Source organism: Macaca nemestrina, chromosome 16 (assembly GCF_043159975.1).
Source record: "Macaca nemestrina isolate mMacNem1 chromosome 16, mMacNem.hap1, whole genome shotgun sequence".
Classification (NCBI taxonomy): domain Eukaryota; kingdom Metazoa; phylum Chordata; class Mammalia; order Primates; family Cercopithecidae; genus Macaca; species Macaca nemestrina.
In genome coordinates, this window is record NC_092140.1 from 95,749,766 (window position 1) to 95,774,287 (window position 24,522).

Consider the following 24,522-nt stretch of genomic DNA (forward strand, 5'->3'; position numbering starts at 1 on the left):
GGGCGTCTCCATCCTTCGAAACACACAGGCTAGAAAGTCTGAGTTGTTTGTTCCCTATTCCTTATTTCCCTCACAGTAAGTCACCAAATTCTGTGGACAGTTCTGTGGAAAGGTCTCAAATCTCTACCTCTTTCCCTTCCATATCACTGTCAAAATGATGTCCCGGTAAGATAAGTCTAAGCCTGTCAATGCTTAGCTTAAAATTCTCTATTTACTCCAGCCTGATTACAGCAAAGTCCGTCAAAACAGCCCAATATAACCTAAAGGTAGCACTATGACCTAAAGCTCACTGTACTGTGAAAACAACCCAGCTTTCCAGTTCTATTTTCCTCAGCTCTACTTCACCCCCAGCATCTTTCTTCTAATATCCACTTTTCATACTTCTGTGGGCCACTTATACTCCAGAAGCCTTAATGTGAATTATTAGCCAAGCATGAACCCAGTTATATAGCACAATGAACGTGTCAAGCTGGCCCTGGGAATCGTAACAAGTATGCAATTAAACTTAATTCACACTCCTGTGTGCAAAATGGAGAAACCCAGGGAAACAGCTGTTCGAAGAGGGGGCCTTATACCCACCCATTTGAGCTTGCCTTCCGAGAGCGAGTAGGCTCGGCACGTGAACTGTCAAGAGCGAGGCCACAACCCACCTGGAAGCCGAAGAACAGGGTCGGCTTTCTGCACCCAGCCCTGTCTGGTACCAAACCCAACTATTTTGAATCAGAGACGAACAGGACCAAAGGAGGGAAGTTTCAACACCCAACCTAAGAAGCCCCAAGAGGCGCAGGGTCCGTTAACCCTGCCCAACTCCACGCTCCTTGGAAAACGAAAACAAACTCTGGTTTCTCTTCAGCCTTCACCTCTCTGAGCCCAAACGGATCTGTAAGTCCAACTCTATACCTTAATCATCAATCTTTCCCACTTGAACCCCGTCCCAGCCTAGCCCATCCTTTCAGCGCGCCGACTACCCCATAGGTCATCCCAGCTCTGTCTCTTTTCCCAATTTCGAGAGCGGAAAGAAACCCCTCCCTCTTCTCCGTTACCTGCCGCGGGCACTCCCCTTCTTGGTACCGGGTCGATCGGAACTCCTGTTCCAGCTTGATTTCCACCCTAGTTGCAACGTTCAACCCACGTTCCCCGCGGACTGCTCCTCCCCCACTCGCGTTTCCACTAGGAAGGCGGCTTCCGGCTTCAGTCCGCGGCAAAAGAGTCCTCCTTCCTGCTGCACGCAGGGCCTAAAAGAACGGAGGCGTGGCGGGGAAGGTGAAGACGTGAGCACTTCCGGTCGCGCTCCGCAGAGGCGTGGCTGTCCGCCCTGTGGCCGCAGACGCAGTTGCGACTGCGGCGACGAGCAGGGGCGGGGCCGGTGGTTGCTGAGCCCGCCATGTGTGAGTGGCTGGGTTTGGGGAGGCGACGTTTCTGGAAGCTGCTGGAAAGCGCCCGAGTGGCGGAGGTGGCGCCAGCGGCCAGGGGGTGGGGCGTGATTAAAACTAGTGCGCGGCCTGCTGCGGAGGGATTACGCTGAGGAAAGAGACCGGCTTCTGCGTCGCTGTTCCGTGGTCCGCGCGAGCGTGATCGGGAGCCGCTGGGCCCTGGGGTGACCCGCGGAGGTGGGAGAGGGAAGGGCTCCCGAAGCCGGCGGAGGTGCCATGGAGCCTCTCCGCCGGCGTGGCCTTCACAGCTGGGTCGCGCTGGGCATCCGTAGTCCGCTCTCCCAAAGCCTCGGTGGAGCCGAAGCTGCCACAGAGTGCATGTTCACAAAGGGTCATCACACACGGAGCTGCCCCTCCCTGTCTCCCTAGAGCCCATCTTCGAGGCCAGGGGCTTTTCTACCAGGATTCTGGGGTGTTTCTCCTCCTTTCCTCCCTCCCAGATCTTCTCACGGTAAGGGGAGCAGCGAAAGCACAGGGACTTTGCATTCCACGACCCGTTCTGACTAGTCAGCAGCCGTTCTGTCCCTGCTGCACTAATTCCAGCTGCCCTGCCTTGTTTTAACTTCAGAGAAAGGGGGAGTTCTCATTTGATAAGTTTAAGCCTCTGCTTTCGTAGGAAGGTCATGTGGCTTAAGGGACATCGTGACCGCGTATGCTATTTCTGCCTGTGCATTCTAAATCTTGGGGGCAGCATATTCCAGAAGTCCTTTTGGTCGATTGGTTATGTGTCCTAGGATAACATTTTGTAGTTTCAGACCATTTCTTTACAGACTAACCACAATTGGTATTTTGGAGTGTGGGGTTTTTTAGTCGTCTCAAACTAAATGATTATATTCTGGAATAATGCTGATAATTTGGGTAGGGTGGTATGGAGGAAACAAGTCTCGTGTAGAATAAATTATTTAGTAAGAAGGATTTTAGTTTTTGGTACTTCTGAATGCAAATGGCCAAGGAATCCAGCAGAGTTTGTTGGGGTTTCTCCAGACAAAAATAGGCTGGTTAGTTTACCTTTTTCTGTTGCTTTACTAGATTATTAATGTATTTGTATATTTAAGATCTAGCTAGTTAGGTTTTTATGAATTGTGATTAAAATTGGAGAAAGTAGTACTTCCTCCTGAATAGCCAAAACTCAGAGGGTTGTTTTCTTGCTCACCACTGCTACTTCCATTTTTAGAATGGAATACACTATTTGTAAAAAACAAACTAGCTGAGTGTTAACTCATAAATTGAACAAAACAATTGGTTCAGTTAAAATATAGCTGAAATTGTAAGACTGCAAAATAACATCACCAAACTGAATTATATTTTTTAAAACATTGTTGTCTGCAAAGTTGAATTTTAGTCTTTTAGTGTAAATTTGATACTTTTTCAGAAAAATAATTAGTAACAGAAACAAAATGGAGGTGGGGCTTGAGTTGTAAAGAGAAAGGAAAGGATTTTAGTGTGTTCTGTGTTTTCGCTGTAGAGCTTTTTCCCCTTGTAAAAGGTAGTACAAGACTCACAAGATAAAGAGAAGAACTTGGATACAGGAGATCAGCAGAGATTGACTAGAAAACCCCTTTCGTTTATATTATAGAGTAACGGTCCAAGTTGAGAATAGTGTATACATATCTGCTTATTCCTATATATTTGAAATGCTTTTATTACATATCCTGGTCCTAGACAGAGTGCAGTACCTTCCAGTGGGATTAAAGCTCATTGCCTCCATCCGCTTGTGAGCAGTGTGGGACAGAAATTTTATTGACCTATTTCCAGTTATAAACTCATGGTTTAAAGGGAGGAAGCTTTTATTAAATTAATAACTAACGAACGGCTGCAGTAGTTCAGTGCTGTATGATTAGGATTTTCTTTTTTTTCTCCCCCTCATTTTAGCCACTCACGATGTCAGCTCTTGCGCCTTCTGCTAAGTTAGATTCCTTAACCACAGTACAAGTCTTTGGCCCAAACATGGAATATAAAAGCTACTTGCTATGATTTATTTTTCTAGTCTCATCAAAAAGATAAGAGTCGAAGTGACTGGCTGTACTTTCTAGAAGCACTCTATGAGTACAGTCTGTAATCCCACATCTCAGACTAACATTCAGAAAGCGCTGAAAACCAAAAACTTCTTAAGCTTGGCAACAAAATTCATTTGGTAGCAAAATATGACCTGAACTATTGAGAAGCTGTATATAGTCTTTATCCCATGTGTTTTGCTGAAACTATATTAATATGTTTGATTATGGGGTGCTGTCCTTGGCCCCTGGTATGTGGGATGTTATATATTGGTTTATATACCTTGTAACACTTAAAAATTGTATGAAATTCTTATTTCTAAAACATCCAACCCTTGGGTTTTAGTTAAGGAATTGTAAACCTGTATTCATATTTTTGGCAACACACTTGTGCTATGCGTGTGTATATTTAAAAAATGAAGACATTTTAGTTCTTTCAGTAAATTCATATATGTTAGGATAGCAAAAGTACGTGTGTCATATTGTGTGTCTGTCACATCGTGCATCTATCATATTGTATACATGCAATGATAGAGGTATGCACAGCATATTCGTAAGTGTAGCCATATAGTGATCCAAATAAGAAATTAGTAGTTTAGCCGGGCGCGGTGGCTCAAGCCTGTAATCCCAGCACTTTGGGAGGCCGAGACGGGCGGATCACGAGGTCAGGAGTTCGAGACCATCCTGGCTAACACGGTGAAACCCCGTCTCTACTAAAAAATACAAAAAAAACTAGCCGGGCGAGGTGGCGGGCGCCTGTAGTCCCGGCTACTCGGGAGGCTGAGGCAGGAGAATGGCGTAAAAACCCGGGAGGCAGAGCTTGCAGTGAGCTGAGATCCGGCCACTGCACTCCAGCCTGGGCGACAGAGCGAGACTCCGTCTCAAAAAAAAAAAAAAAAAAAAAAAAGAAATTAGTAGTTTAAGGGCTTAAGGTTAGTTTATACTTCAGGCTCTAAAATTTAGATAAAACTTGACAACTCAGCCAGGTGTGGTGGCTCACACCTGTAATCCTAGCACTTTGGGAGGCTAAGGGGGGTGGATCATGAGGTCAGGAGTTCAAGACCAGCCTGGCCAAGGTGGTGAAACCCTGTCTCTGCTAAAAAAAAAAAAAAAAAAATACAAAAATTAACTGAGCACGGCGGGAGGTGCCTATAATACCAGCTACTTGGGAGGCTAAGGCAGGGAGAATTGCTTGAACCCCGGAGGTTGGAGATTGCAATGAGCTGAGATCACACCACTGCACTCAAGCCTGGGCGACACAGCGAGACTCTGTCTCAAAAAAAAAAAAAAAAATGACAGCTCGTAATGTAGCCCAAACTTACTTGGTTCTGTTTTGCCCATAGAAAATGAGAAGATGGCATGATAATAGTGTAAAGTTGATACTGGAATATCTAACATCTAATCCCATGTCTTCTGCTGTGTGACCTTACGCAAGTCACTGAATTTTTAAGGTCTCAGTTTACAGATCTATAAAATGAGAAGTTTGGAATAAATGGTTGTCTTAAGGAAAGTTCCTTACAGTTTCAACATTCCATGTGTGGGTATTTACTCTTAGAAGTACCACCTGCTTCAAAAAGTTTTTCCTACTAAGGGTGTGATCCCATTTCATCTCAAATTGCTGTCTTGCTGATCTAAACTTGTCACTTTGTTCATAGGAAACACATTTATTCACATGGTTCAAAATTCAAAAGGTACAAAAGGATACTCAGTGAAGTCATTTTCTGCCTAGGAAGCAACGAGTGCTACCAGTTTCTGTTACATTTTTCAGAAAAATTTTACACATGTGAGAGCAAATAAATTACTATATATATTTTATTTTTCTTCCCTTTTTCTATGTAAATGGTACATACCATGCATGGTGATTATGTACCTTATTTGTTCACTTAACCTTAAAAGTTGTCCTGTTATTATTTAAGGTATTTCCTTATTTTTATGGCTGCATAATCTTCCATTTTATAATGTACCATTATTTCATCAACCCTATCCTTTTGAACATTTAGGTGTTTTTTTTTTTTCAGATCTTTATTAAAGAGCATTGTGCAATGAAGACCTTTCTACGTACATCATTCTCCACATATGTGACTGTATTTGTGCCCTAGCCAATGGTACGGCTGGGTCCTGTCTACTTTGACTTATGTGTTCTCTATGCCAGTATTGTATAGTGGAGTCAACACCCTATTGACTCTAAAGTAAGCATATGAGGTAAATCACATCACCTGAATGGCTGTTTTTTCATGTGAGCCCTGATAGCATATATGTACATGCATAATATACATATGTATGTATATGAAGCAAGTAGATTATGTGTAGTGACTTTGTCCTAAACAAACAAACAAATAAATCTTTAAACACTAAAATCATGCCACTGAGCAAGATTTACAATGAGCGGCATGTGAGAACAGAAATGAGTGATGTAACAACAGGTTTGTTCTTTCCAGCTCATGCTTATTCCAAGGCATGTACTCAATTAGTACTCTTAAGCTGATATTTTTCTTTAAAAATTTTTGCCAAGCATATATGGTTGAATTTGTGTAGCACGCAACTTCTAGATATTTCTACTTTACCAATAAGAAAACAAGGTGTAAGGCTAGGCATAGTGGCTCACACCTGTAATCTCAGCACTTTGGGAGGCTGAGGCAAGTGGATCACTTGAGGTCAGGAGTTCGAGGGTGTGGTGGCACATGCCTGTAATCCCAGCTACTGAGGAGGCTGAGGCATGAAAATGGCTTGAAACTGGGAGGTAGAGACTGCAGTGACCCGGTAGCGTGCCTCCGCACTCCAGCATGGACCACAGAGACAAGACTGTCAAAAAACAAAACAAAACAAAACAAAAGGCCTAAAAGAAGTAAACCATTTACTCAAATTTGCATTAACAAGGTGGCTAACCTGGTACTAAAACCTACATTCTCTCATTTCTAGTCCAGGGTTTTTTCCAGTGTGTTCTCAGAATTGGATGTGTAGCTCTAGCAGATTTGAGAATGTCCAGTAATTAGGAACTGCTTTAGGTACATTCACTCTTCCTAGACTCCAGAGCAACCTAAACTTCAGAGAGCAGCGGAGCGTTTTTCCAGTGACAGAATAACGTTCTATAAGTACTTGTGGAGGTAATCACACAACATGCTGATTAGCAATCAGGAAGCCTCCAAATCAAAAAATTAAGTGCATATAAAGAAACACTCTTTCCTAATTGGGACGTAGTTGTCACTTCAAGATGAATTCATCAGTCATAAAGACTGGAAGGAATTTAGGATTATTTGGAAATAGGTAGTCTTAGTTTCCCCAGAATTCATGCCATCATTTAATTTAGCCAGAAAATTTAAAATAATTATCACCAGAAAAGGAGAAGTGGTAGTAGAAACAATAGCAAAAGAAAAATAGAAAGTTGGAGGATATGCTTTAGTAACTACATTCACATAGAAGGTTAGATGTGTTTTAGTGACTGTATTCGCTTGAAGCTGGCATTGCAGCACATGACCCTCCCCTTTAGGGCCTCAGCTACCTGCTGACAATGCTAGTCCCCTTGTCTCTACGTAACTGACTCTTTTCATCCTTGGAGTCTTAGCTCGAGTGTCTTGTGTCAAGCTGTCCACCCTATTTGAGGAGCCCTCTGTCCTCTACCCTCACTCTAATTGTTACCACCTATTTGTTTTCCTTACAGCATATGTGTGTGTATGTGTATATGTATGTGTATGTGTGTGTATATATGTATAACATACACATATACATGTATTTTTGGCCCCATAGTAGGTTGTGAGATCTGTGAGAGCAAGGACGACATCTCTTTGGTTCACCATCACCTATATAGTGTCTGGTATACATAGTGCATATTTGTTGATGAATTATCTTGGTGGCTCCCAATTTTCAATTTACATGGCTGATCAAACCTACTTTTAAAACAGAATGTATTAAATAGCCTATTTCCTTCATGTTTGTTAGTTCAGATGTATGCATAATTGGTATGCTTTTCTTATTGAGAAACCTATTATTCATCAATGGCTTTTTTTTTTGTTTTTTACACTTACTGGTTTTTTATAAAGGATGTTTTAAAGGGTACAGATGAACAGCCAGATGAAGAGATGCACAGGGCCAAAAAGCTTGTATTGAATGTGCAAAGGACTGCCATAAATGCAGGGAGAATACAACGGTGAATAATGCATAGTCCTTATTCCTAAAGAGAAGTAGAAATGTTTGTAAACAAATAGCTTTCATACAAGGTGGAATGAAATAAGTGCTAAATAGTTGTACAAGCAATGTTTTGTAGAAGCTATGGGGGAAAAATGATTAATTTTAATTATAGGAAGGCCCTCACAAAGGTGAGTTTTTACTTTGGTCTTCAAAGAAAAATAGAGCACAAGTCCCTATAGATGAAGAATAGGGATGAATAAATGTTTAGCTTCACTTTTTAAAAAGTCCTTAAAATAGCTGTAATCCCAGCACTTTGGAAGGCTGAGGTGGGCGGATCACAAGGTCAGGAGTTGGAGACCAGCCTGGCCAGCATGGTGAAACCCCATCTTTACTAAAAATACAAAGAATTAGCTGGGCATGGTGGCACGTACCTGTAGTCCCAACTACTCGGGAAGCTGAGGCAGGAGCCTCAGATCCAAGATTGCACCACTGCACTCCAGTCTGGGCAACAGAGCGAGACTCCGTCTCAAAAAAAAAAAGCAGTATTGACCACAAAGGACTCATAACGCATTGTTATAAAGCAATCTTTTTTTAAAAATTAGTTAAAAATAAAATGACTCCAGCCATAAATATTATACTTCTGCAACTGAGGATGACTGTAAAATCACTTTAACTGTTTTGACTAGGTTGACAGCTAAGTTGAGGTTCAATTTAATGATTGAATTGTAACTGAGTGCTAATTGGAGCTAGTAATTGTTTAGTAAATGTATCAATTAAGACAAAAACTATTGAATAATGAAAACAGATTCATTTTTTAAAAAGAGATTTTTAAGCCGCTTGGTGGTCTTTAATATATGGTTCTCTGCCACATAAGTTAAAATGACTGGTTTTTGGTGGTCTAATCTGATTTTTTAAGTTTATTTTTGCTTCCCTATGTCTGTTTTGCTAAGCAATACAGACCTTCACACTTTTTTTTTTTTTTTTTTTTTTTTTTTAGTGTAGGCATTAGATTTACAGATCTCATTTAAACTTGGCTATATATTAATCCCAGTTTTGTTACTTCATACAAAATATGTAACCTCCCTGAGGCTCAGTTTCACTGATAAAATGAAAACATCTACTAATCCCACTTCTGTCATTTAACTAATTTTGTGGCCTCAGACAAATCATTTAACCTGTCTGAGCTTCAGTTTTTCCATGTATGAAATGAAATTCTCTTAAATGAGGTAAGACATAGGACAATGTCTGGCAGTTAATAATGCCCTCACAGCAAATGTTGGTTTTCCCTCACCCTTCCACGTCATCTAAACCCTGCATGTCCTTTACAGATTGCTTTAAATTCTGTTTTCTCTTTCCTTTGCCAGCTCCTAGCACTCTCTTCTAGAGTTGTTGCACTTACCATATATACCATGGATTCTTAAGTGGGTATTATTACAATTGACCCTTGAGCAATATAGGGATTAGGGACCCACCCCCTCCTTCCCCATGCTGTTGAAAATCTGCATATAACTTTTGACTGCCCAAAAAATGTAGCTGCTAATAGCCCACTGATTACTGGAAGCTTACTAATAGCATATATTGTTAACTAACACATATTTTATATTTCATATGTGTTATATACTGTATTCTTACAATAAAGTAAGTTAGAGAAAAAAGTTACTAAGAAAATCATAAGGAAAAGTAAATATATTTACTCATCATTAAGTGGAAGTGGATCATCTTAAAGATCTTCGTCCTTGTCACCTTCACATTGAGTAGACTGAAGAAGAGGAGCCGAGTGGATCAAGAAAATGTTTATGTACACCATGGAATACTATTCAGTCACACAAAGGAATGAAATAATACCTTTTGCAGCAACTTGGACGGAGCTGGAGGCCAGTATTCTAAGTGAAGTAACTCAGGAATTAGAAACCAAAAATGGTATGTTCTCACTTAAAAGTGAGAGCTAAGCTATGAAAACACAGAGGTGTAAGAATCATGCGGTGGACTTTGGGGATTCGGGTTGTGAAGGAAGGTTGGAAGGGGGTTAAAAGACTACATATTGGATATAGTATACACTGCTCAGGTGACAGTTGCACTAAAATCTCAGAAATCACCATTAATGAACTTATCCATGTAACCAAAACCCATCTGCATCCCCCAAAACTACTGAAATAAAGAGGACGGGTTGTTCTTGCTGTCTTAAGCCTTATGGCAGAGGCTTAAGAGCAGGAGCATGTTGGGAGGGAGGGAGGGAGGCACACTTGGTGTAACTTTTTTTTTTTTTTTTTTTTTTTTTTTTTTTTTTTTTGAGACGGAGTCTCGCTCTGTCGCCCAGGCTGGAGTGCAGTGGCCGGATCTCAGCTCACTGCAAGCTCCGCCTCCCGGGTTCGGGCCATTCTCCTGTCTCAGCCTCCTGAGTAGCTGGGACTATAGGCGCCCGCCACCTCGCCCGGCTAGGTTTTTTTTTTTGTATTTTTTAGTAGAGACGGGGTTTCACCGTGTTAGCCAGGATGGTCACGATCTCCTGACGTAGTGATCCGCCCGTCTCGGCCTCCCAAAGTGCTGGGATTACAGGCTTGAGCCACCGCGCCCGGCCACTTGGTGTAACTTTTATTGAAAAAAATCACATCCATTTATAAGTGGACCCAGGCAGTTCAAACCTGCATTGTTCAAGGGTCAACTATATATTGGGAACTTGTTAAAACTGCAGCTGCTTGGGTCCCATGCATCATTCCATGAATTTGGCATGGGTCCTGGGCATCTATATTTTTTTCTCCCTCAGATTTTCTTACGCTTACCAGTGATCACGGTTTTTCACCTATTTGTTAATCATGTGTTTTTTATAGTTTATATTTAAAACCATTCAGGTGTTTTAGTTTAAACCTCAAATATACTATAAACTCCATGAGGGCACAAAATTAAACTTAGTTTAGAGGTTGATAAGTAATGCCCACACCTTTTTTATGTTTGGATCCAGTTAAATCAGATGAAGATTGAAATGTAAGTTTACTGAAAAAAGTTGTTTGGAAAAAGCTGAGATTTGCAGCAACAACGAACTTCAAAGAACTAGGCAGATTTAAAATTAAGAGTTTTTCTATCAACAAGAATAGAGCTTGTCCCACTACATTTACTGTGTAACAGAGCAGGCCAAAAAAAAATAACCCTCTTCAGTCAGCCAAATCCCAAATGGAAAGGAGAGAGCAAGTTGGCTGAGCCTCAGAATTTTTTCTCCCAAACTTGCTGTCAGATCGTGTAGCCCCTCCTATCCTAGAAAGGAGTTAAGAGTAGAGGTCAGCCATGATTATTACAGTAAGGAAGTTTTATCTGGAGTATGAAAGAGCTTTCCTCATGCCCTCAACAGTACTCAATAGGTATTAATGGATTTTTTTTTATACTTTGCATTGGGTTGCTGTGATTTTTAGTACCTAAATAAGTTATGAAGTTACAACTTCAGTTAAATCAGTATATATTATTGTATTAGTTATATTTTGTTATATAACAAATTATTCCCCAAACAGCTTAAAACAGCATTTGTCATTTCATACATGGTGTATGAAATGTTACGTGGTCAGGAATCTGGGAGTGGTTTAGCTGAGTGGCTCCAGTTCGGAGCCTCTTATGTGGTTGCAGTCATCTAAAGGCTGCTTGAGTGTCTTCACAACATGGCACCAGAGCACGTGATCTGAGAGAGAGGCAGAAACCACAGTGTCTTTTACAACCTAACCTTAGAAGTGACCTACTCTCACTGTGCTGTATTCTATGGGTTACATAGACCTACCTACACAACAGTGTGAATACCAAGAGGTGTAGGATTCATTGGAGGCCATCTTGAGGGCCAACTACTACACTTTTATAACATGTTAGTTTCACTTTATATCTCACAGAACAAGTCATTCAATAATGTCTAATATCCCAATAAAATTGTTTAATGGTAATTTTGTGAAATAATTGTATTTTTATATAATAAAATTTCCTACCTAGAGATCAGGCTGTGAGAATATGGCCAGAGGATGATTCTGTACTACCAGCCCCTTCCTGTCTAGTTCTATTTCTGAATCAGTAATTTATATAGCATGATCAAGAACTACTCTGGTTGCATGTTCTTCTAGATAGTCTGTGAAAGTTCAGGTGATTTATAGACAGACTTACCATAGGTGATTGTATTAGTCTGTTTTCACGCTGCTGTAAAGAACTACCTGAGACTGGGTAATTTACAAAGAAAAGAGGTTTAATTGACTCACACTTCTGCATGGCTGGGGAGGCCTCAGGAAACTTACAATCATGACAGAAGGCGAAGGGGAAGCAAGGCATATCTTACATGGTGGCAGGAGAGAGAGAGCGAAGAGGAGGAAGTCACACGAATTTAAACCATCAGCCCTTGTGAGAATTCTGTCACAAGAACAGCAAGGGGGAAGGCCACCCCCATGATCCAGTCCCTTCACACCATGCTTCTCCTTTAAATACATGGGAATTACAATTCAAGATGAGATTTGGATGGGGACACAGAGCCAAACCATATGAGTGATAATAGCTACAATTTTGATTTTAGTATGAGTTAATATTTACTTCTGGTCTCCTGGGAGGTACCTCATGAAGTCTGATTCCCATCTACTGATTTATTCAAGTGAAGGTTTATTTTGCAGTGGTAATAATTAGAATAAGGTGGACTAGATGGCTAGTGAAGATCATTGAAATAGTCCATAGGCCCAAAGGAGCCGAAAACCATCACTGTAAGCAAGTGGCAGTGCTGTGATTAAAATTCTATTGCGAAAGCTTAAAAGAAGCTCAATAAGTGAAATGAAATGATTAAGAATATAATTTATTTCTTAAAATATGCTAAGTAATCTTAGGTTTTGTAAGATAGCAAAAAATACTACAGTGTTTGAAGTGTTCATTGAATTCAGGAGTGCACAATTCATTTGTCCTCTATAGCTGCTCAACACAATAGAAAAGATAATAACTTGAAGATTGTGACAGAAGATGTTTTAACATAACCTGACAATGCCTGAACATTCTTTGGAATTCTAACCGTAAGCATTGTTAGATCAGTTTGCATTTTAAGTTGCTTTGAGTCCTTACAGATGAATGACCAGTTGTAGTAGCCCAAATATTTGTATAATCAATTTTCTCATCCAGATGTAAGCTGTTTATTACATAGACATACACGTGTAGAGCATAGTATTACCAGACCCAGTGAACTCATTTGGATGTCATAATTTCCAGTCATGTAGGCATATTTGACAGCAACTTTCACCCCCCAAGTGTTAGGAGGCACTATTTTGCTAATCAGGGAAGAAATTTTAGGAAATTCATTTTGCTTTCCAAATGTAATTTGTCATGATCAATAAAATGTTTGGTTTGGTTATTGATGAGCTTTAAGACATGCTCTTCTATGAATTCTTAGGGTAAATGAGAGATGGTAGTAGTTTTTTTCTGTATATAGAGTATATAAACCCTGAAAGTTGCTCAGTTGAGTCTTCAGAGCTAATAAGTGATGATAAATGAAAAACAAATCTTGGAATAATTGATTTTCTGAAAGTGAAAGGGCAGAGAGAGATAAGGAAATCGGGAAATGTTAATTTTAGACTATTGTGCCAATAGTAATGAATGTATTCACTACCCGAAAAAACTATTCTTCTAGAATAGAAAAACAAGTTAAGTGACATGACATGATCAGTCAGATTTATTCTATAAGACAGGTCTTTTCAAAAAGTCATTATTAATAGAGACCAAAGACACTTTAATAGAGACCAAAGACACATTAATAGAGACCAAAGACACATTAATAGAGACCAAAGACACAACCAAATGCTGTGCATGGACTTCGACTTGATCCTGGTTTGCAAATCACATATTGGGGAAATTGTAATGTACCCAGCTATAGAATATATTTGGGAATAAATTTTTAGTTTTCTTAGGCGTGTTCCTGGTTACTATGGCTATGTAGGAGAATGGACTTATTTTAGGAGGTATATCTGAGGTATATTTACAGGGAAAGTTATCTTCAAACAATACACAGTATGTACAGGGAAAATAAATACGGCATTAAATGTTGAATCCGTGGTAAAAATAAGTGTGGTTGTCAAACAGTTCTTTCAGCTTGTTTATATGTTTGCATATGTAAAATGAGAGAAAAATCCCTCTCTGGAACCCTGTTTCTTCGTTCAGCTTTGCAAGAAAAGACCTCAAGAGAATGTATCGTTGTTTATGGCTACCACCTCTACCCTTCCTCTGCTGTTCTCTCTCTCTTGAATTCAGACCTGTGAGACTTTTATTCCTGTCTTCCCACCAAAACTCTCATTTCCACGTCAGCACTGGCCTCCATGTTGCCAGACCTGGTGGTCCTTGCTTAGTCCTCATATTGCTTGACCTCTAAGCAGCATTTGTTGCAGTCGATCAAGTGGTATAATGATTCTCTCAGACTCTGAGTTCTGCTGCTGCTTGACTTCTCTTTTGGTGGTTCCTCCTCTTTTTTAAACATCGGAGTGCCTCCGGGCTCAGATCTCATCTCAATTTGTGTTTATTTTTTTATTTATTTATTTTTTTTGAGACGGAGTCTCGCTCTGTCGCCCAGGCTGGAGTGCAGTGGCCGGATCTCAGCTCACTGCAAGCTCTGCCTCCCGGGTTCACACCATTCTCCTGCCTCAGCCTCCCGAGTAGCTGGGACTACAGGCGCCCGCCATCTCGCCCGGCTAGTTTTTTGTATTTTTTAGTAGAGACGGGGTTTCACCGTGTTCGCCAGGATGGTCTCGATCTCCTGACCTCGTGATCCACCCGTCTCGGCCTCCCAAAGTGCTGGGATTACAGGCTTGAGCCACCGCGCCCGGCCTCAATTTGTGTTTAGTTCCTATATCACCTTACCCTGTTCTATAGCTTTAAATACTATTTAGATGTGGAGACTCCCAAGTTCATATTGCCACCCCAGCCTCTCCCCTGAACTTTGGACTCATTTATCCATCTGCCTACCTGATACATTCCCTTGGTGCCAAATAGGCATTTCAAGTTTAATGTATCCAGAACTGAGCACGTTGGTCCCATCAGTCTCTTCTGCACACCCCCCAACAAAGCAAGCACATGCTATTTACCTGCTGTTCCACATTCTTCCTCATCTCCATATGAGGAACTTCATTCTTCTAATTGCTCAGGCAGTAAATCCTGGTGTCTGATTCATATTTTCCCCTCATACCTTACATTTAATCCCTCAGCGAATATGGTCAGCCACACTTTAAAAACATATTCAGGCCAGGCGCGGTGGCTCAAGCCTGTAATCCCAGCACTTTGGGAGGCCGAGGCGGGCGGATCACAGGGTCAGGAGATTGAGACCATCCTGGCCAACACGGTGATACCCCGTCTCTACTGAAAATACAAAAAATGAGCCGGGCGTGGTGGCGGACGCCTGTAGTCCCAGCTACTCGGGAGGCTGAGGCTGGAAAAATGGCGTGAACCCGGGAGGCGGAACTTGCAGTGAGCCGAGATCGCGCCACTGCACTCCAGCCTGGGCGACAGAGCGAGACTCCATCTCAAAAAAAAAAAAAAAAAAAAAAAAAAATTCAGAAGCTAAGCACTTCTCCAGCTCTTACCACTACCATCTCAATCCAAGGTACATTCTAGGACAGATTATAACAGATTTTCTCAACCTTGGTACTATCAACGTTTTGGGCCAGCAATGTTGGGGTAAAGGGCTGTCTTGTGCATCGTAGGATGTTTAGCAGCATCCCTAGCTTCTACCTGCTAGATGCAATTAGCAGCCCGTCCCAACAGTTGTGACAGCTAGAAATGTCACCAGACATTGCCGAACTGTTCCTTGGGGGGACGTTGGATTATGGACCACTGGATTATAGCAATATCCTCCTATTGTCTCTGCTTCCTCTCTTGCCCCCATACAGCTTATTCTCCATCTAGCAACCAGTGTATCAGATCAAAACATGGATCAGATCATGTCATTTATTTTCTTTAAAACCTTCCTGTGGCTTCCCATCTCATTAGCGTCAAATCTGTAAGTGCCTACAGATCCCTTGCTGACCAACATACATACCTGACCCACCCACCCCCCAACTTGGAGAGCAACTTTTTCTCTCTGTGCAGATTTGAAAAGGGCATCATTTCCACTGGATGGATGCAGCCTCTTCCCCTGCTTTATTTTTCATCACAGTATTATCACCACTTTACATGTTCAATTTGTTGAATGCATGGTAAGATGAGAAGTATAATTATCAAAATGTGCCCTTGGTATCCATGGATTCCACATCTGTGGATTCAATCAACTGTGGATCCATAATATTAGAGGGGAGAAAAAGGCATGTATTCTGAACGCGTGTGGACTTTTCTTGTCATTCCCTAAACAATACAGTGTAACAACTATTTACGTAGTATTTTCATCAGATTAAGTATTATAAACTAGAGATGATTTGAAGTATACAGGAAGACATGTAGGTTATATGCAAGTACTATACCATTTTATATAAAGGACTTTGTGGCTTAAACATGATTTATTATTTGTCATGATCCTGTAGGTAACTAAAGTGCTTCTGCTGGTCTCACCTGGGCTGCTCATGCAGATTTTGGTATCCTTAGGGAGTCCTAGGACCAATTCCCCACAGATACTGAGGGATGACTGTTTTTAGTAAAAGGTAAGCTGCTAAAAGTTCACCTAACCCAATCTGAGAATGTCAAGAAAACCTTAGCACCTAACATAACCTCAGAGATTCTACAAAGGTCTCACAGAAGAAACGATGCCTAAATAAGACTTAGTGTGGTTGTGTAGAAGGAGAGAAAGGGTATTAGTAGTAAAGAGGAGAAGGAGTGGAGCCAATGCCCAGTTCAGTTTTGAACTGCCTCCTTGATACTTGCAAGAGGAGAGATACTTCCAAGAGGAGAGATACTTCCAAGAGGAGATTCTGCCATCAGGTAGTTAGAGAGACAAGTCTTGATCTTAGGAGAGACAGCTAGACTGTAAACACAGATTTGGGAATAATCACTAGATAAGCAGAAATGAGGGACTGTTGACATGTCAAAATTGGAAGGAAAGCCTTGAGATTTAGTCTGATAACTAAAGAAACTCCCTAAACAATCTGCCAGAGAGAAAAATACAGCGGAAAATTTAAAACATGATAGGAGGCTGCACGGTGGCTCATACCTGTAATTCTAGCACTTGGAGAGGCCAGGGCAGGCGGATTGCTTCAGCCCAGGAATTCAAGATCAGCTTGGGGCAATAAGGCAAAACCCAATCTCTACCAAAAAAAAAAAACAAAAATTAGCTGGACGTGGTAGCATGTGCCTGTGGTCCCAGCTCCTTGGGAGGCTGAGGTGGGAGGATCATCTGAACCTGGGGAAGTTGTGGCTGCAGTGAGCTGTGATCACACCACTGCCCTCTGGCCTGGGTGACAGAAAAAGGTAAAACAAGATGGGAGACTCCTAATGTGTTTCTCTCGGACAAGGAAAACAAAACAAGATAAGGTTGTTTGTTCTTGAGGAAGAACAATTATTTAGCTTAAACCAGACTAAAGCCAGGGAAAGAGTTCTCTAAAACCTCAGTGATTATTGAAGTGTTGAGTACAACAGATAACAAAGCCAGCTAGCTGTGCTACTCATGTAAATTCTAAGGTTATTTTAATTTTTATGCATTATAAAAATCAGTTTTTCAAAGTTGGAAGTTTTTGGAGTAAAAAAATAACTTTTAAAGTATGGAGTGTTCTTTTTCTCTCATTCTTACACTTTTAATTTAGTATTGTAAATGGACATGTTTTTAGTCGAACTGTAATGGTTGTCTAATTTTGTGTAACAAACGCCACTCCAAATCTTTGTAGTTTAAAAAACATTTATTATTTGTCATGATCTAGTAGGTGACTGGAAGATTCCTCTGGTCTCACCTAGTTCTGTTCATGTGGCTGTAGTCAGCAGCTGGGCTGAGGCTGAAGGGTCTAAGCGGGTCTTGGGGACATGTCTGAGGCCGTGGTGCTGGTGTCCCCGGTGACATGTCTGAGGCCGTGGTGCTGGTGTCCCCGGTGACATGTCTGAGGCCGTGGTGCTGGTGTCCCCGGTGACATGTCTGAGGCCGTGGTGCTGGTGTCCCCGGTGACATGTCTGAGGCCGTGGTGCGGGTGTCCCCGGTGACATGTCTGAGGCCGTGGTGCGGGTGTCCCCGGTGACATGTCTGAGGCCGTGGTGCGGGTGTCCCCGGTGACATGTCTGAGGCCGTGGTGCGGGTGTCCCCGGTGACATGTCTGAGGCCGTGGTGCGGGTGTCCCCGGTGACATGCCTGAGGCTGTGGTGCTGGTGTCACCTGGCTTGTATGCTCGTACATGTGCACGTCCTGTTCACCCCCCTGCTCCGAGTATGCTCTCTCCATCCATAGTCTCCCCAGAGGTGTTTTAACATGGCAACAGGAGTGTTCCAAGAGGGCAAAAGCGAAAACTGCAGGTCTCTTAAGGACTAGTCTTAGTCACACGTCGTCATTTCTGCTGCATTCTATCACACTATAATGTATGTGGATTAATTCATTTCAGCCTCACTACAATGCTGTAACAAGTAGGTAGGTACCTTATTACCCTCATTTTTAAAGTGAGGACACCAAAACTCAGTACTAGTAGTTTGACCACAGGCCCCCAACAGGTAAGCCACAGGACCAGGTGGGGTTTCAGTCTCTCCTTTGCCATCAACAAGCTCTGAGATGTTCATTTATCTGAGCCTGTTTCTTCTTCTGTAAAATGGGATTAATACAACTTGAGTGTCCCTTGCCTGAAATGTTTGGGACCAGAAGTGTTTCAGATTTGGGGTTTTTCAGATTTTGAAATATTTGCATTATATTTAGCCAGTTGAGTATCCCTAATCACTTGAACCCGGGAGGCGGAGGTTGCAGTGAGTCAAGATTGCGCCATTGCACTCCAGCTTGGGCAACAAGAGTGAAACTCCATCTCAGAAAAAAAAAAAAAAAGTTTCAGATTTTTGGATTAGGGATACTCAACCTACACTATTATACAGAATAATTTTTAGGATTGAATTGAGATGATTTCTAAAATATCTAGCGAATACTTGATTCCTAGCAGGTACTCAAAAATGTTAATTTCAGGCCGGGCGCGGTGGCTCAAGCCTGTAATCCCAGCACTTTGGGAGGCCGAGACGGGCGGATCACGAGGTCAGGAGATCGAGACCATCCTGGCTGACACGGTGAAACCCCGTCTCTACTAAAAAATACAAAAAAACTAGCCGGGCGAGGTGGCGGGCGCCTGTAGTCCCAGCTACTCAGGAGGCTGAGGCAGGAGAATGGCGTGAACCCGGGAGGCGGAGCTTGCAGTGAGCTGAGATCCGGCCACTGCACTCCACCCTGGGCAACAGAGTGAGACTCCGTCTCAAAAAAAAAAAAAAAAAAAAAAAAAAAAAAAAAAAAAAAAAATGTTAATTTCATCACGTTCTTCTTACTGTTCTCAGGTTGCTTTATTAGATGAGGAAATGTTTTTATACCTGCTATTTGTCTCATTATCTTAAACAAAATTTGAATGACCTACACCAGAATTATTAAAGGAGACAGTGATTTAACATTCCAGTAGTAGAGCAGTAATAAAGAAAATTTCATACTGATGGAATTTATTTTAAGACTGTGATCTGAGCTGTTCTACCCTAAGGTGTTAGTGGCTGATGATCACTTAATAGATTGCTCTCCCAGAGATTATTTACATTTTCAGGGGAAATAAAATGCCGATGAAAGAATAGAGTAGAAGAATTTTAGGTTTTGTGGCAAGCCAGTGAGGAAACTATGATTAGGAAAGGGATCTTTCAGTGGTGATCTTTGTGGTCTATCTACCACCATAGATGAATCCTGGCAAGGTATCAAGTAACTCACCACAGTTTGTATATAATTTATAGATTTGGGTTTCTATAGGAAAAAAATGCCTTTTAATAAATTCAGACCATCATGCTATGTTATTTCATTTGGGTATGACATTTAGATGAGCACAGATGCAGTTACTATACTATAAATCCAACTGGAGTGTTGACAAATTAAGGTCTAGGCCTGTTACGGGCTGAGTTGTGCCCCACCCCCAATTCATATGTTGAAGCCCTAATCCCCTGGACCTCCGAATGTGACTGTATTTGGACACAGGGCCATAAAAAGGTGATTAAGTTTAAATGAGGTCTTTGTGGTGGACCCTAATCCAATATGACTAGTATCTTGATAAGAAGAGGAAATGTGGATACATGGGGAGACACCAGAAACAGACAGAGGGACAGCCATGTGAGAACATTTCAAGAAAGCAGCCATCTGCAAGTTAAGGAGAGAGGCCTCAGAGAAACCAAACCAGCCAACAACTTTATCCTAGACTTCCAGCCTCCAGAACTGTGAGAAAATACATTTCTGTTGGTCCAGCTACCCAGTCTGTAGTGTTATTGGGGCTTTTTTTGTTTTTGAGACAGAGTTTCGTTCTTGTTGCCCAGGCTGGAGTACAATGGCCTAATCTCAACTCACCGCAACCTTCGCCTCCCAGGTTCAAGTAATTCTCCTGCCTCAGCCTCCCAAGTAGCTGGGATTACAGGCATGTGCTACCACACATGGCTAATTTTGTATTTTTAGTAGAGACAGGGTTTCTCCATGTTGGTCAGACTGGTCTCAAACTCCTGACCTCAGGTAATCCACCCACCTCGACCTCGTAAAGTGCAGGGATTACAGGCATGAGCCATTGTGCCTGGCCTATACTGTTATGTTATGGCAGCCCAAGCAGACTAACACAGGGCCCAGTACCGACCCTTCCACATGGGTGTTTAACATTTGTTATTTTTTCAAAACCAAAACTGTTTGTTGCTACTTGGGAGGCTGAGGTGGAGAATTGCTTGAGCCCAGGAGTTCAAGTCCAGCCTGGGCAACACAGTGAGACCCCATTCTTTTAAAAAAATTATAGGCCAGGTGCAGTGGCTCAAGCCTGTAATCCCAGCACTTTGGGAGGCCGAGACGGGCGGATCACGAGGTCAGGAGATCGAGACCATCCTGGCTAACACGGTGAAACCCCATCTCTACTAAAAAAATATAAAAAACTAGCCGGGCGAGGTGGTGGGCACCTGTAGTCCCAGCTACTCGGGAGGCTGAGGCAGGAGAATGGCGTAAACCCGGGAGGCGGAGCTTGCAGTGAGCGGAGATCCGGCCACTGCACTCCAGCCTGGGTGACAGAGTGAGACTCCGTCTCAAAAAAAAAAAAAAAAAAAAATTATATATACACATACAGACACGTACAATGTATTGTATATGTATATACACATATATAATATATGTATATACATGTATAATATATACATATATAAATATACATGTGTACATGTTGTATATAAAAGATCTACACACAAATATATAAAATAAATAATAAATTTTTGTTGTAGAAAAATCAGGGATGGATTATAGATGCTGTTTCTCATAAAGTAATCAAATTAAGTTGCACAACCCAGCATTTGAAACAGACCATTTTAAAAGAGTCGTCTTATCCTTTATTTTGCCACCAAGGCTATAGCCCCTTTCCTTCCATTTCTCTGTCCTCTTTACCCTACCCTACACTCTTCTGTCCTGTTCCAACATACATGCATATAGGCCAGCTAGAGCTGGCCCTTTTACCCTCACTTCCTATATTTTCAGGTGTATTCTCTCTAGAAAGCTTTAGTTATTTTTCCTAAGCAACAGGATAATCTTCCATGTTGCTTTTCTGTTTCACTCTGTAAAAAATGAGGAGGCCAGTTAAAGAAGGAGAGAAGGCCTTAACATTTATTGAGCACTTATTTTATGCCAGGTACTGTTACTCACTTTACATAAAACATTTCCTTTAGTGAGAAAACAGCAGTGGCCACATTTAGAAAAATGAAAAGCAACAGTGACGATCTTGTAACATTGCTTTAAAATGAGTGTCTGGCCATTGCCCTACTTTCTGTATATGTGCTTAGCTCTGCTATTATCAGATCTACTGTACCTGGTAGTTATGAAAAGTACCTTAATTATTTAAATCTCTAGATGTAAGTCATTTTGTGAGAGGAGAAAGCAAGATAACCTTGGGGTATGTGTCTATTAGAACGGGTTTAGAAACAACGCAGGGACTGGTGCTTCTGAGAGTATGTCATTGATGGTCACAAGTAATTTGCTGGTGCATGCCTTCTTAATGGAAAGGAATTGAAGGAAAAATGGAAAAAGTTACTAACTTCTGGACAATTAGACAGTAATCTGAGGAAGGGACAGCTACTCTAAGGCTATCGGAAGCATGCCTGGGCTGGTGTAAGGTGTCCCACTTAGGAGAGAAAAGGATTTGAAAAGGATAGTTTCCTTTGGCTTGGAACGCTGAAAAAAAAGGAGCCCAAGGGAAAGGAGGCTTGTTAACCCTACACACCAGGGGTCAGGCTGTGGGTCAAATGTGGCCTGAGGTCTGTTCTTGCAGTCCTTTGGGATGAAAGTGATTTTTACATTTTTAAACAGTTGTAAAAAAAAAATGTACCAGAGACCTTGTTTGTCTCACAAAGCCTAAAATGTTTACTATCTGACCTTTTGCAGAAAAAGTGTGCTATTCCTTGCATATAAGTATAGAGGATTATGAGGGTTGGTTTGTATTTTCAACTGACAGGCTTGTGGTATACTGTAAACAGTTGAATATGAGAAATCTTCCCAAACATTTGTAGCGTTTCATAGAATCATCCTCTTTTAGCCCAGTGTTAAGAGCTCATTTGTATTAGTTTGCTAGGATTGCTGTAACAAAGTACCACGAAAATTTATTTGAACAACAAAAATTTGTTGTCTCATGGTTCTGAAGACTAGAAGTCCAAAATGATGTATTGACATGGTGGTTTTCTTCTGAGGACTGTGAGAATCTGTCCCATGTCTTTTCCTAACTTCTGGTGATTTGCTGAAAACCTTTGGTGTCCCTTGGCTTGTAGGTGTATCACCCCGATCTGTGCCTTCATGTTCATGTGATATTCTCCTTGTTTGTGTGTATCCAGATTTCCTTTTTTAAATAAGGACACTGGTCATATTGGATTAGGTCACTCCATGACCTCATCTTTATCACTTGCAAAGACCCTATTTCCAAATAAAGTCACATTCACAAGTATTGCAGTTTAGGACTTCAGCATCTTTTGGAAGGGACATAATCCAACCCATAATATCTTCTAGGCCTTTGTTTTACAGACAAGAACAGAGAAACTATGAAAGTATAAAGAAGTCATTCAAATCGTATAGCTATCTGGGAGCAGAACCAGTATTATAATGTAGGTCCACTGACCGACCCAGTATTTGTTCACTCACATACTTTATAATATTCAATTGCAGTGTAATGAGGTTCAATCAAGTGTCATACTTGTTTGTACCAGTTACACGATTCCAGTCATCTTTCCTATGCCTTCCATTAATCATGGAGCAATAATAAATTACAGATGGATCGGAATTAATTCATTTCCAATACAGAAATGAGCACATCTTGCATCATTGTTAGTGTATTCCATTCTGTATCCTTTTCGTATTCAGTTCTGAAAGAGTTTACTCAGGGCCTGCTGTTTGCTAAGGAGTATCTAAGCATACTTGCACAGTAAAGTTGTAGAGAATGGGCTTTGGTCTGGATTTCTACATTGCCTATTTCAACAGGTTCTAGTCACAGCTCCGCTACAAGTTCTAAACTCAAGTCTTGCTGGTTTTGTCCGTTGATAAATCACTTTCTTAAGCCTTAATTCTCATGTGTTGTTCCCATAAGATTTTCAGAAACCCCAGGTAACTTTAGGATTCTATGATTCTGTGACTGTGGTGAGACATTTTTGCATTTGGAGCATCTGATGGCTAAGGAAAGTATATGTAACTTCAGGCTAAGTCATGTATGGTAAACCACTCTAAAGATGAGCAGCACCATTCACAATAGCAAACACATGAAAGCAATGTAAGTGCCCATTAACTGATGAGTGGATAAAGAAAATGTGTTACATATATAACATGGAATACTACACAGCCATTAAAAAGAATGAAATCAAATCCTTTGCAGTAACATGAATGTAACTGGAGGCAATTATCCTAACTGAACTAACACAGAACCAGAAAACTAAATATTACATGTTCTCACTTGTAAGTGGGAGATAAGCCTTGGGTACACATGGACATAAAGATGGGAACAATAGACACTGGGGACTCCAAAAGCAGGGAGGGAGGGCAGGAGGGAGGGGGCAAAGGCTGAAAAACTACCTGCTGGGTACTGTGTTCACTGTTCGGGCAACAAGAACATTAGCGGTCCAATACCTCAGCTTCATACTATATACCCATGTAATAACCTGCACATGTATCCCCTGAATCTAAAATTTTAAAAAGCTGAAACTTAAAAAATTAAATTTAAAAATAAAGATTTCATCTCATTTGCTTTATCACTTACGCACATGTGTGCCTTGCTCTCTTCCGCTAATACACGTGTGTGTAGATTCATGTTAATGAATATACACACATTTTTTTCTAAACCATTTAAGGGTAACTTACATACATCATATCTGTGTGCCTAATTTCTTAGGTGAATAATTCCTAAGAAATACAGTTAGCAACTTCAGCAAGTTTAACATTGATACTTTACTATTGTAATCCAATTTTGTCAGTCAATTCAATACTGTCCTATATGCCATCTTTTCCCTTCTTGCATTTAACTTTAGTCTCTTTCAATCTGTAACATTTCCATAGCCGTTCTTTGTCTTTTATGGCATTGATATTTTTGGAAGAATAAAGACCTCGCCCCACTCCTTTTTTAGTAGAATGTTCCACATTTTGGATCTGTCTGATTTTTTTTTTATGATTAGACTCAGGTTGTAGATATCTTTTTAAATGTTCTAAAATGTGGAAACAGTATTCCATTCAAAGGATCAATGTAAAACAAAATTTAGGTCACACAAACTTTGAAAGAATTATTAGAAGCCAAATCGAAAAACCAAAAATGTGTTATAGAATCAACTTCCTAGAAAATGTTTAGAGTACGGTCGTTTTCAGTCTTTCACATTTCTGTAGATGG

General features: G+C 41.1%; 2 protein-coding genes across 3 annotated transcripts in view; one reads left to right on the plus strand and one right to left on the minus strand.

Annotated features, from left to right (window-relative positions):
- The window catches only part of LOC105485965 (ubiquitin specific peptidase like 1), a 39,078-nt gene extending 37,855 nt beyond the window's left edge, over positions 1-1,223 (minus strand). Inside the window, exon 1 of one of the 2 annotated variants that reach the window (XM_011748607.3) lies at positions 1,044-1,223. The gene's annotated coding sequence lies outside the window, so the exon portion shown is untranslated. The remainder of the gene's footprint in view (positions 1-1,043) is intronic. The other variant, XM_011748608.3, reaches the window with a different exon arrangement.
- A 515-nt stretch (positions 1,224-1,738) lies between these two features.
- Positions 1,739-24,522, plus strand: part of LOC105485963 (high mobility group box 1) — a 154,523-nt gene continuing 131,739 nt past the window's right edge. The window contains exon 1 of the mRNA XM_071081485.1: positions 1,739-1,884. The gene's annotated coding sequence lies outside the window, so the exon portion shown is untranslated. The remainder of the gene's footprint in view (positions 1,885-24,522) is intronic.